At 45.7% G+C, this 12,721-nt stretch overlaps 1 protein-coding gene across 4 annotated transcripts in view; it reads left to right on the forward strand.

Moving 5' to 3' along the window:
* The window catches only part of GDPD2 (glycerophosphodiester phosphodiesterase domain containing 2), a 375,381-nt gene that overhangs the window by 273,722 nt on the left and 88,938 nt on the right, over positions 1 to 12,721 (forward strand). The gene's annotated exons all lie outside the window — the stretch shown is intronic.

The raw sequence follows: 12,721 nt of genomic DNA on the forward strand, positions 1-12,721 counted from the left end.
GCTACGATCAACTCGGAATGACCCCCTATGAGAGAGCACATAGGTTGGGGCCAGAGAGCTCTAACAATGCCTCTCGCCCACTTCCTGTAACTGATAAGTACCTAAACTTCAGGGCTAAGGAACTGGTCCTCCATTCACATAGAAGTCTAGGCTCTTTAACGGTTGACAGCCACTCACTCCTAACATTTCTGAATTTCTCAGTAGATGTATCTCAACAGAGAAAGGAATTTTTTCTATTGTGTAAAACTTATTTGACAACCACATCCAATTTGCACTATTGTTCCCTGCAAAGTTGAAAATCACAGTTGATGGCACGGTTCATATGTTTGATGGCCCTGGTAAAACTAAAGAATATGTGCAGTCTATTCTACTTTGCCCATGAATGGCTCTGAGACACATAATTAGAGCTCATTCTATTGCCTCAAGTACATTTAATAAGAGAGTGATACAGTATGTTTTGTTCTTTTTGTGCTAATCATTTGTTTTAGGACAGATCGTGACTATGTTTTCGTGCTGCACTCTTTCCTGATTTTGTTATCTCTGTTTATATTCTTAGTGTAATTGTTTCGGGAGTATGTCTCATGAGGTACCTTTTGTTTATGGTGGAAAATATTAGAAGAAAAAAAATCTTGATACACTATGTACTGTATGTTCCACATCTTTTGTTATACACTACATATATCACACTACTTCTGTTATTTGTTTTATTTGAAATCAGGACATGGCTAGTGGGATCCTCCCTCCTTGTTTGCTACTTCCCCTACTCACTGGGATTAGGGGGGGGGGGGGGGGGGACATAGTGGTTTGGGTCTTCTCTATAGTCCTCTGTTTTTGATGTGGGTTAATATTAATGGCTGCGGAAGTTGATTCTATCCCTCTTTCTACTATTCATGACAATGGGGGTCGATCTGATCGTAGATGTGCTATATTTAGCACATCTACGATCAGTTATTCAGACATGCCGTGGGACGCCCCACATATCAGGCCCTATGCCCCCCCTTGCAAGGTGGAGATGCTTTTGCACCAGCTGAGTGGCTCCTCACCTGCTCAGCCTAGCAACGGGCCGGACACACCTGCATTGTCCGGAACACGCACCGCCAACGGCGTTCTAACACTGTTGGCATCTCACTGGGCCTCCCGGGGTGCGCATGTGCAGTGCGCAGGGCTTCAGACTGCGGTCGCTACCGCTGCAGCGATCCAGTCTGAATTAACCCCCATATACGCATTGTTTCATGGAATGTTAGGAGTTTGCATTCACCTGTAAAGAGACGGTGGGTGACTACTCATCTTCGACAACTAGTCCCTTACATTTCATTTTTGGAGGAGACTCATTGGTAGGCCTCTGACGATATGTTACTCAGTAAGACATGGATTAGGAAGTGTGTGGCCTCTTTATTTGTTGCTAAAAACGTGGTGTTGCCATAGTATTTAATAAACGTCTCGATTACCCCATACTGGGCTCAGAGGGTCACTATTTATTGCAGGGTGTCACAATACGAGGTGACTTATATACTCCTACAATTCTCTGAATATAGAGTTTCTCTTACGTCCTAGAGGATGCTGGGGACTCCGTAAGGACCATGGGGTATAGACGGGCTCTGCAGGAGACATGGGCACTATAAAGAACTTTAGAATGGGTGTGCACTGTCTCCTCCCTCTATGCCCCTCCTCCAGACCTCAGTTAGATCCTTTGCCCAGAGGAGACTGGGTGCATTACAGGGAGCTCTCCTGAGTTTCTTTGAAAAAAGAATTTTTGTTAGGTTTTTTATTTTCAGGGAGAACTGCTGGCAACAGGCTCCCTGCATCGTGGGACTGAGGAGAGAGAAGCAGACCTACTTAAATGATAGGCTCTGCGTCTTAGGCTACTGGACACCATTAGCTCCAGAGGGAGTCGGAACGCAGTTCGTCCCGGAGCCGCGCCGCCGTCCTCCTCACAGAGTCGGAAGATAGAAGCCGGGTGAGGATAAGAAGAAAGAAGACTTCAAAGGCGACAGAAGACTTCAGATCTTCACTGAGGTAACGCGCAGCAGTAATGCTGCGCGCCATTGCTCCCACACACAACACACACGGCAGGCACTGATGGGCGCAGGGGGGGCGCCCTGGGACTAAACCTCTAGGACTGGCTGAAATGAATTTATAGGCTCCGTGGGCTGTATATAGTTAATCCCCCGCCAGTATTTAAAAAAATAGAGCGGGACCGAAGCCCGCCGCTGAGGGGCCGGAGCTTGATCCGTCAGCACTGACCAGCGCCATTTTCTCCACAGACATTGCAGAGAAGCTGGCTCCCCGGACTCCCCTGCTGAACACGGTGACACAGGGCAGAAAAGAGGGGGGGGGGCACTTGTAAGGCGCAGTGGGTGTATTATATGCACATAATTATATAAAAGCGCTAATTATCTGGGAATTGGTTTTTCCAGTGTCAGTTGGCTGGCATACTTTCTCTCTGCCTCTCCAAAGGGCCATATTGGGGATCTGTCTCCATATAAATATCCCTGTGTGTGTGGGGGTGTCGGTACGAGTGTCGGCATGTCTGAAGCGGAAGGCTCTTCTAAGGAGGAGGTCGAGCAGATGATTGTGGTGTCTCCGTCGGCAACGCCGACACCTGATTGGTTGGACATGTGGAATGTTTTAAATGCAAATGTGACATTATTACATAAGAGGATGGACAAAGCAGAGTCCAGAGAAAAAGCAGGGAGTCAATCCATGGCTTTGACTGTGTCACAGGGCCCTTCAGGGTCTCAAAAACGTCCCCTTTCCCAAATGGCAGACACTGATACCGACACGGATTCTGACTCCAGTGTCGAGTACGATGATGCAAGGTTACACCCAAGGGTGGCTAAAAGTATTCAGATTCCCAAAAGAATTCTTATGGCGTATCCTTTCCCGGCACAGGACAGGGTACGGTGGGAATCCTCGCCCAGGGTAGACAAGGCTTTGACGCGCTTATCCAAGAAGGTGGCGCTACCGTCTCCGGACACGGCAGCCCTCAAGGATCCTGCTGACCGCAGACAGGAAAGGACTTTAAAATCAATTTATACACATACGGGTGCTTTGCTCAGACCGGCAATAGCATCGGCTTGGGTTTGTAGTGCGGTAACAGCTTGGACAGATACCTTGTCAGCTGATGTGGATACTCTAGATAGGACTACCATTTTATTGACCTTAGGTCACATCAAAGACGCAGTCTTATATATGAGGGACGCTCAGAGAGACGTCGGCCTACTAGATTCAAGGGCCAACGCCATGGCGATTTCTGCTAGGCGAGCACTGTGGACCCGCCAGTGGACGGGTGATGCCGACTCAAAAAGGCATATGGAAGTTTTACCTTACAAGGGTGAGGTTTTATTTGGGGAAGGTCTCGCGGACCTGGTTTCCACAGCTACCGCGGGTAAATCTACTTTTTTGCCTTATGTTCCCCCACAGCAAAAGAAAACGCCACAGTATCAGATGCAGTCCTTTCGGTCGCATAAGCCCAGAAGAGGTCGGGGCTCTTCCTTCCTCGCCAGAGGTAAGGGTAAAGGGAAAAGAGTGCCTGCTACGGCCAGTTCCCAGGAACAGAAGTCCTCCCCGGCTTCTACTAAATCCACCGCATGACGCTGGGGCTCCACTGGGAGAGTCCGCTCCGGTGGGGGCACGTCTTTGACTTTTCAGCCACATCTGGGTTCAGTCAGACGTGGATCCTTGGGTGATGGAAATTGTATCCCAAGGCTACAAGCTGGAATTCGAAGACGTGCCTCCCCGACGATTCTTCAAATCGGCTTTACCAACGTCTCCCCCAGAGAGGGAGATAGTTTTAGCTGCAATTCTAAAGCTGTGTCTACAGCAAGTGATTATCAAGGTTCCCTTAATACAACAGGGAAAAGGGTACTATTCAACCCTATTGGTGGTCCCGAAACCGGATGGCTCGGTCAGACCCATTCTAAACTTAAAATCACTGAACCTGTACTTAAAAAGGTTCAAGTTCAAGATGGAATCGCTAAGGGCAGTGATCTCCAGCCTGGAAGGGGGGGATTTTATGGTGTCACTAGACATAAAGGATGCATACCTTCATGTCCCCATTTATCCTCATCAGGCGTACCTGAGATTCGCTGTACAGGACTATCATTACCAATTTCAGACGTTGCCGTTTGGGCTTTCCACGGCCCCGAGGGTTTTCACCAAGGTAATGGTGGAAATGATGGTACTCCTGTGCAGGCAAGGACTCACAATTATCCCGTACTTGGACGATCTCCTGATAAAAGCGAGAACAAAGGAACAGTTGCAGAAAAGCGTGTCGCTCTCCCTGAGAGTGCTGCAGCAACATGGCTGGATCCTAAATCTACCTAAGTCACAGTTGGTTCCAACAACTCGGCTATCTTTCTTAGGCATGATTCTGGACACAGAACAAAAGAGGGTTTTTCTCCCGATGGAAAAAGCCCAGGAACTCCAGAACAGGGTCAGAGACCTGTTAAAACCAAAAAGAGTGTCAGTGCATCAATGCACTCGAGTACTGGGGAAAATGGTGGCAACCTACGAGGCCATCCCCTTCGGCAGGTTTCATGCGAGGACTTTTCAGTGGGACCTTCAAATACATCAGAAAATAACCCTGTCCCCCAGGGCCAGGGTGTCTCTCCTGTGGTGGCTGCAGAGTGCTCACCTAGAAGGTCGCAGGTTCGGCATTTAGGACTGGGTTCTGGTGACCAAGGACGCGAGCCTCCGAGGATGGGGAGCAGTCACACAAGGCAGGGATTTTCAGGGACTGTGGTCAAGCCAGGAGGCTTGTCTACACATCAACATACTGGAATTATGGGCCATATACAACGGCCTACGACAAGCGGAGAATCTTCTTCGCGACCTACCGGTTCTGATTCAATCAGACAACGTCACAGCCGTGGCTCATGTAAACCGCCAAGGCGGGACAAGGAGCAGAGTGGCAATGGCGGAAGCCACCAGGATTCTGCGCTGGGCAGAAAATCACATAAGCACTCTGTCAGCGGTATTCATTCCGGGAGTGGACAACTGGGAAGCAGACTTCCTCAGCAGACACGATCTCCATCCAGGAGAGTGGGGTCTTCATCAAGAAGTCTTTGCAGAAATAACAAGTCTTTGGGGACTTCCTCAAATACACATGATGGCATCACGCCTCAACAAGAAGCTTTGGAGGTATTGTACCAGGTCAAGGGACCCTCAGGCAGTAGCAGTGGATGCCCTGGTGACACCATGGGTGTTTCAGTCGGTCTATGTGTTCCCTCCTCTTCCTCTCATCTCAAAAATATTGAGAATCATAAGACGAAAAAGAGTACGGACAATACTCATTGTTCCAGATTGGCCTCGAAGGGCCTGGTATTCAGATCTTCAGGAGATGCTCACAGGAGATCCGTGGCCTCTTCCTCTCAAGGAGGACCTGTTGCAGCAGGGACCCTGCGTGTTCCAAGACTTACCGCGGTTACGTTTGACGGCATGGCGGTTGAACACCGAATCCTAGCGGGGAAGGGTATTCCGGAAGAAGTCATTCCTACTCTGATAAAGGCTAGGAAGGAAGTGACGGCGAAACATTATCACCGTATCTGGAGGTAGTATGTATCTTGGTGTGAAGCCAAGAATGCTCCTACGGAAGATTTCCACTTGGGCCGTTTTCTCCAATTTCTACAGACAGGAGTGGATATGGGCCTAAAGCTAGGCTCAATTAAGGTACAGATTTCGGCCCTATCTATATTCTTCCAGAAGGAATTGGCTTCTCTCCCAGAAGTCCAAACTTTTGTAAAGGGAGTGCTACATATCCAGCCTCCTTTTGTGCCCCCAGTGGCACCATGGGACCTTTACGTGGTGTTACAGTTCCTAAAATCTCACTGGTTTGAACCTCTTCAAACAGTTGAATTAACGTTTCTCACTTGGAAGGTGGTCATGTTGTTGGCCTTGGCATCTGCAAGGCGGGTGTCCGAATTGGCGGCCTTATCTCATAAGAGCCCCTATCTCATTTTCCATGAGGATAGAGCAGAGTTGAGGACTCGTCCTCAATTTTTGCCAAAGGTGGTGTCATCGTTTCATATGAACCAACCTATTGTGGTGCCTGTGGCTACTAGAGACTTGGAGGATTCCAAATCCCTTGATGTAGTCAGGGCCTTAAAAATTTACATAGCCAGGACGGCTCGGGTTAGGAAAACAGAGGCACTGTTTGTCCTGTATGCAGCTAACAAGGTTGGCACTCCTGCTTTTAAGCAGACTATTGCTCGCTAGATCTGTAACACGATTCAGCAGGCTCATTCTACGGCTGGATTGCCGTTACCAAATTCAGTAAAGGCCCATTCCACTAGGAAGGTGGGCTCTTCTTGGGCGGCTGCCTGAGGCGTCTCGGCCTTACAGCTTTGCCGAGCAGCTACTTGGTCGGGTTCAAACACTTTTGCAAAATTCTACAAGTTTGATACCCTGGCTGAGGAGGACCTCATGTTTGCTCAATCGGTGCTGCAGAGTCATCCGCACTCTCCCGCCCGGTTTGGAGCTTTGGTATAATCCCCATGGTCCTTACGGAGTCCCCAGCATCCTCTAGGACGTAAGAAAAAATAAGATTTTAAACCTACCGGTAAATCTTTTTCTCCTAGTCCGTAGAGGATGCTGGACGCCCGTTCCAGTGCGGACATATTTCTGCATGACTTGTATATAGTTATTGCTAACATAAGGGTTATGTTACAGTTAAGATCAGTCGTTGGCTGATACTGTTTTGTTCATACTGTTAACTGGTTGCGTATATTCAAGGTTATACGGTGTGGATGGTGTGGGCTGGTATAAATCTTACCCTTGGATTAACAAAAATCCTTTCCTCGTACTGTCCGTCTCCTCTGGGCACAGTTTCTCTAACTGAGGTCTGGAGGAGGGGCATAGAGGGAGGAGCCAGTGCACATCCATTCTAAAGTTCTTTATAGTGCCCATGTCTCCTGCGGAGCCCGTCTATACCCCATGGTCCTTACGGAGTCCCCAGCATCCTCTACGGACTAGGAGAAAAAGATTTACCGGTAGGTTTAAAATCTTATTTTTTCCGTGCTATTTCTAATTTACTTCTTAGATGGCGCACTCCAAATCTGCTACTTGGGGGATCTCAATAGCGTAGCAGATGATGAACTTGATCGCACTGGATTTCTTCTTCTGTGTCCCCTGTGAGCACGGGAGGAATACATCTGCTGACTTTGCTTCGTGGTTTGTAATGTTTGGAGAACTTTTAATCCGACTGACCGGACACACACTTTTCATTCCCGAGTACATAAATCCTTTGTTAGGATTGACTATCTACTGGCTGCTGATTTTCTGGTCCCCTCAGCGGTAGCTTCTGACATTTACAGCATAGTCATCTCAGATCATGCTCTTGGATATTCAGACTTGTTCCTCTGGATTGTCACATGGACTTTGAAGATCGGAGCACTTTAAACAATTCCACACGTCCAAATGGATGGAGTTTGCGGACATCAATTAAAAACACTGGAATGACGCCGTCGTCTTCTGGGAAACTTCTAAAGCTGGCATGAGAGGCCATATTATTGTCTATTTGGCTGGGAAGAGACGGGAATATCTTAGTAAATATGATGGTTTACATGGGGCTATGGGTGCTGCGTACTAATCTTATGAGACCAACCCTTCTGATGAAAATGTTGAGGTCTGCAAACACCATTGCCATTTACTTGAGAGTTCTTTGCTCGCTAATACATAAACTCAGATGAACTACGTGAAGAATCACTACTCTAGATGGGGTAATACATCCGGTCACTTGTTTGCTAATATGGCCAAATTACAGCGCCCACATCACTTTATTAAAGCTTTACAAAACCCAGATACATCGAAGCAGGTTATATCTACCCCAGATATTGTTTCCATTTTTCGGCATTGTTACGAGACTTCATACACTGCTTCAACTGAACTTTCTCAACTACATTATACCCTTTTGGATGAGGCACGACTTCCAAGACTCTCCTCCTCACAACGTGAAGCTTTAACTACAGATATTTCTTCTACAGTACTTCATGGCAGTCATTACTCTGGAATTACATCCCATCCCCCTAGTTCTAGACAGGAAGTTCTTTCACGGGGACTGCCCATTTAGGGTATATATATTCACTCCTCCCCTTCCTCCTCCATCTTTTTCCCGGTCTCTTAGTCAGGACAGTGTATTTGTTTGTTATTTTGTTCCAAGGGCTTGCCTCATTATCTATACCCAGTGTATGCGCCTCTTGGTAGCCGCATACTGGATGGGCTGGTACCCTGGGGGGAGGCTGGTGTGCGGCCATTTTAAATTCCAGTCAAGTAAGTGCTTGTTTATCTGTTTTACAAGACAGAATTGCTGTTGGCTTTACTTCCTCCATTTGCAGCCACATGTATTTTTTTTGCTTCCCGGCCCTGGCTCGCAGAGCAGTGGGCAGATGTGTATGTGATGGTTGGTGGCCGTCCCAGCAATCCGTTAAAGATGGTCTGAGCATACACCCACCCCAAGTTATGGGTCAGAGGCAGAGAAAATGGCGCAGTGCACCGAGAAATAATGGAGCTGCTGGTTTTTCCAATTTATGCTGCAAGCCTGTGGTATGTCTGCTTCTGCATTTGGAACGGATGTGAAGGAGAGACTTCTCCCCAAAAGCCTGTATGTGCCCAAAAAAGAGGTAAGTCCTCATAGAGGGCACTTTATTAATATAGTGTTAGTCTGGCTATATAGTCTGGTTACGATCCTATGCTGCATTGTGTCTCCAGCGTTGGAGCTAAGAAGAAAATATATAGGATAAGAAACCTCATTTATTTGTGCTGCGTATGGAGGTCAGGATGCATGACGCTGTACCTGTATTGTAGTGGTTAAAGATCACTCTCCTTATAGTGCATTCAGCACACCTCATATTCGGTGTGTTGTCTAATTGGGCTAATTGGCAATTAAGGAGTTGTGGGCTACACCCTGTTCATTTTATCTACACCAGTATATGTTCAGGACCAGTCCATTAAGTAACATTTACCAAACTTCAGCCATGCTAAACTGGATATGCCTAATCTGTCTGATCTTGGAAGCTAAGCAGTGTTGGGCCTGGTTAGTACTTGGATGGTACTGTAGGTCACCTGGTAATGGGCCTAATTCAGACCTGGTCGCAAGAGGGTGTTTTTTTTTGCACTACTGCGACCAGGTAGTCGCCGGCTACAGGGGGAGGGGGGGAATCGCTATGCAGGGGTGCGAATGCATGTGCAGAGAGCTGCACAAACAAAAGTTTGTGCAGTCTCTGCACAGCTCAGGACTTACTCTTCCAGTGCAATGATCCAGCCCAGAGCTGACGTCAGGAACCCTCCCTTTAAACGGCTGGACACACCTGCGTTTCTCTGGACACTCCTAGGAAACGATCAGTTGACACCCACAAACGACCTCTTCCTGTCAATCTTCTTGCGATCGCCGGTGCGATCACTTTCTTCGGCCATCCCGTCGCTGTCCTGCACTCCCCGTCGCTGGGGGGACCTCCCGCCTGCGCATTGCGGTGCATATGCATGTGCAGTTCATACCTGATCACTGCTGAGCGAAAACACACAGCAGCGATGACCCCCAATAGCAGGTGCTGTAGACATATATAAAAAAGGTCTGAACTTACATTCTCATCTAGATATCTACATGCTTTGTTTTCTTTTTTGGTCTTCTGCTTTAGTGTTTCTTACCCACTACATGCTTTTGTATGTGATAAGGAGCATTCACTCATTGCTAGTGAGTCTGTTTCAAGAATTTTTTTATTATGTGGATCTAAGGGATCAAGATATCAAGTAGTTTGGACTTTGATCATGATGGCAGAATGTTGATCAATTTGTGGGTGATACCAAGAGAATTTATCATGTGTATCCGTTAATGATGAGCAGGTCCTAAACTGATGAACAATACGTAGAGCCAAAGGGCTGTATTGTAGCATGAATTAAAAAAAAAGAATATGTATATGCGTGTGTGTGTGTGTGTGTGTGTGTATTTATATATATATATATATATATAGTCCCAGAGATCCGGCTCTCCTTTATAATGATTCCTGCACCGGGTGCCTCCGCAATAGGAAGAGTTACACAAGCAGTGGGCATGGCACTCCTGGCGACTTGTGTCAATAAGAACTCTCAAATAGGCAGAATATGAAATACAACGTTTCAATGCCGGTTTATTTTATTTATTTGAGGAAAATACCTTAAATAAACCGGCATTGAAACGTTGTATTTCATATTCTGCCTACTTGAGAGTTCTTATTGACACAAGTCGCCAGGAGTGCCATGCCCACTGCTTGTGTGTGTGTGTATATATATATATATATATATATATATATATATCAAAAATTTATTATAAATGCATCAATACATGACACCAACGTGGGCAAACCTGGACAAAGGGGCGTGCGGCCCCGAAATGTTGGTATCATGTATCGATGCGTTTATAACACATTTATGATTTGGTTAAGTCTTCTGAGAGCCGCTGCTTCAATACTACATATATATATATATATATATTTATATATAATTTGCATGTATATGCTGTATACAGCAGGTTTCTTCTAAAGATAGGGCTACTAAAACTTTATTGTCTAGTGCATTGAGTTGAACACTGTATTGGAAGAGAAATTGTCAAGACTTTATTTACAGATATATAGTAGCTGTATGAGGTCTCATTGGATGTGTGGGAATTACTGCTCTGTGGTACATTTATGGGCAGCAAATTTACATACAAGGAATAGTCTGCTTTCTTTGCTTATGAAAGTTCCCTGCTGTTTGATAACAGGCTGGAGGCGATCATACATGATGGGATTTAAATTTGCAACGTTACCTCAGGCTAGAAGTAGGTATCCTATGCCATCTTCTATACAGCAATTTTTAGAAGCCAGACGTTTTGTGCCAAGCATGGCACTATGGTGGTAGATATTCTATAAGAATGCTGGTGAGGCAGTCCTTTTGCCAAACCTACAGAATAGGAAGTCGAAGATAACTATTATGGGTCTCCCGAATCTGTGCCAGTAGGGGGCAGTCTTCTGAAATTTGTCAGGCATTGGCAGGAATCTGTGCAGAACAGATGAGATCAGGATGTAGTATCTTAAAGGTATCGGATGAAATTGCTGGGGTTCCAAGAAGGAATCATTTTGTGGTGGGGGACAAGATTTGTTTCTGTTTGTCCACATACAGTATGTTATGATTAGCAGCCACAAGTACTGGTTTTGCCTATTACATTGACCATAAGTAATTTAAACTGGTCCGGGATCCACCAATCCAAGGCACCCCTGCAAGAGCCCTGAGGAACACAGTTTGAAAACCACTGCCATAGAGAATTAAAACTAAATATATATTCCTGGTGCAGGATTTCCTCTTGAACTGAAGATCGTTATAAATTAATCCCCAGACATTTAAGAGATTAAGTAGCCCATATGATGGGGTATCGATCTCCACAAGGAGGTTTCATACTAGGACCCAGGTAGAGCGCTTCTGAAATGGTTGAAATTTAAGTTCCTGTGATCCCACAGTGATACCCTTGAATGCCGCCCAGGATTTCAAAATCCGTAGCAAGGGATCAAGAGCAATATTAAATAGTAAGGGCAACAAGGGGCATCCCAGCAGAGTACCTCTCATCATAGTTTTTGGAGAACTACAAGTGCCATTAATGATCAAAGGGGTAGCCAGAGAATCATATAGAAAACAAAAAAACTGTGATAAAGGCCTGCCAAACTCTCATAGTGCAAACATCGTCCATAGTTGACTCCAAGACACTGTATCAAATGCTTTCCAAAGATCTGAGTGAGACACAATTGCAGCCAAAGACGCCCTAACCTCCGTTAATGAATTTCTGCCATGAGTAAATCCTGACTGGGGATGCATCAAGATTTGATGAAAAATTACTTGGAGCCGATTGGCCATTATTTTTGTCAGTATCTTGAAATCTTGATTTAGTAGTGTAATGGGCCTATATGAAGTTACCAATTCAGGGGTTGGGGAAGGTTTAAGCAAAAGAATAGTTTATGCCTGATTAAAACTCTGGTAATGAAGGTGGTCTGTCAAAATGCCTTTAAATAGAGTAGTGAGGAATGGCACTACCTGTGGTATTAACAGTTTGTAATACTTCCTGGAAAAGGCGTCAGGGCCTGGAGATTTATTACTGAGGAGATGCCCCAATCTCAGTTCTTGGCAGTACACCAAGCACAACTATGGGGGAGATATAATAGAGTGTGAGAAGTGGCAATCATGTACATGGTTGATTTTGCATGTAAATGATTGTCACTTAAATAAAAACAGGCAAACTCACAAAATCTCTCACGTTCTGCTTCTCACCCCCTATTACATTCCCTGACATTATGTTCAGTGACTCGGGTCCTCTCTCCTAATTATTGGTCCAACTCCCTAGATTTACTGATTGCTAAACCTATGGGGGAAGGGTGGGGGTTTCTTTACACTATAAAATTCTCCATATTCTGCTGGATCATGAAGTCATTACAAAAGGACTCTCTTCCTGGAGACTAACATTTCTTATATTACTATGGACAAATTGTTAAGGTCACTATTTTATTCTCAATCTATGCTTTCTTCTAGCATACTGTATATAGGGAAAGGTTCTATAATATTTACCATAATGGGTATCTTTCACCTCGCCGCAGGTTCGTAATGGGTATGTCCGTCAGTGATAGCTAAATGATGTGGTGTGTGAATTCCACTTTCGTACATTGTATGTGGGACTGCCCATTAATACAGCAATTCTGGAGGTCTGTTAATAGATTTGCTGCTGCTT

Source organism: Pseudophryne corroboree, chromosome 8 (genome assembly GCF_028390025.1).
Source record: "Pseudophryne corroboree isolate aPseCor3 chromosome 8, aPseCor3.hap2, whole genome shotgun sequence".
Classification (NCBI taxonomy): domain Eukaryota; kingdom Metazoa; phylum Chordata; class Amphibia; order Anura; family Myobatrachidae; genus Pseudophryne; species Pseudophryne corroboree.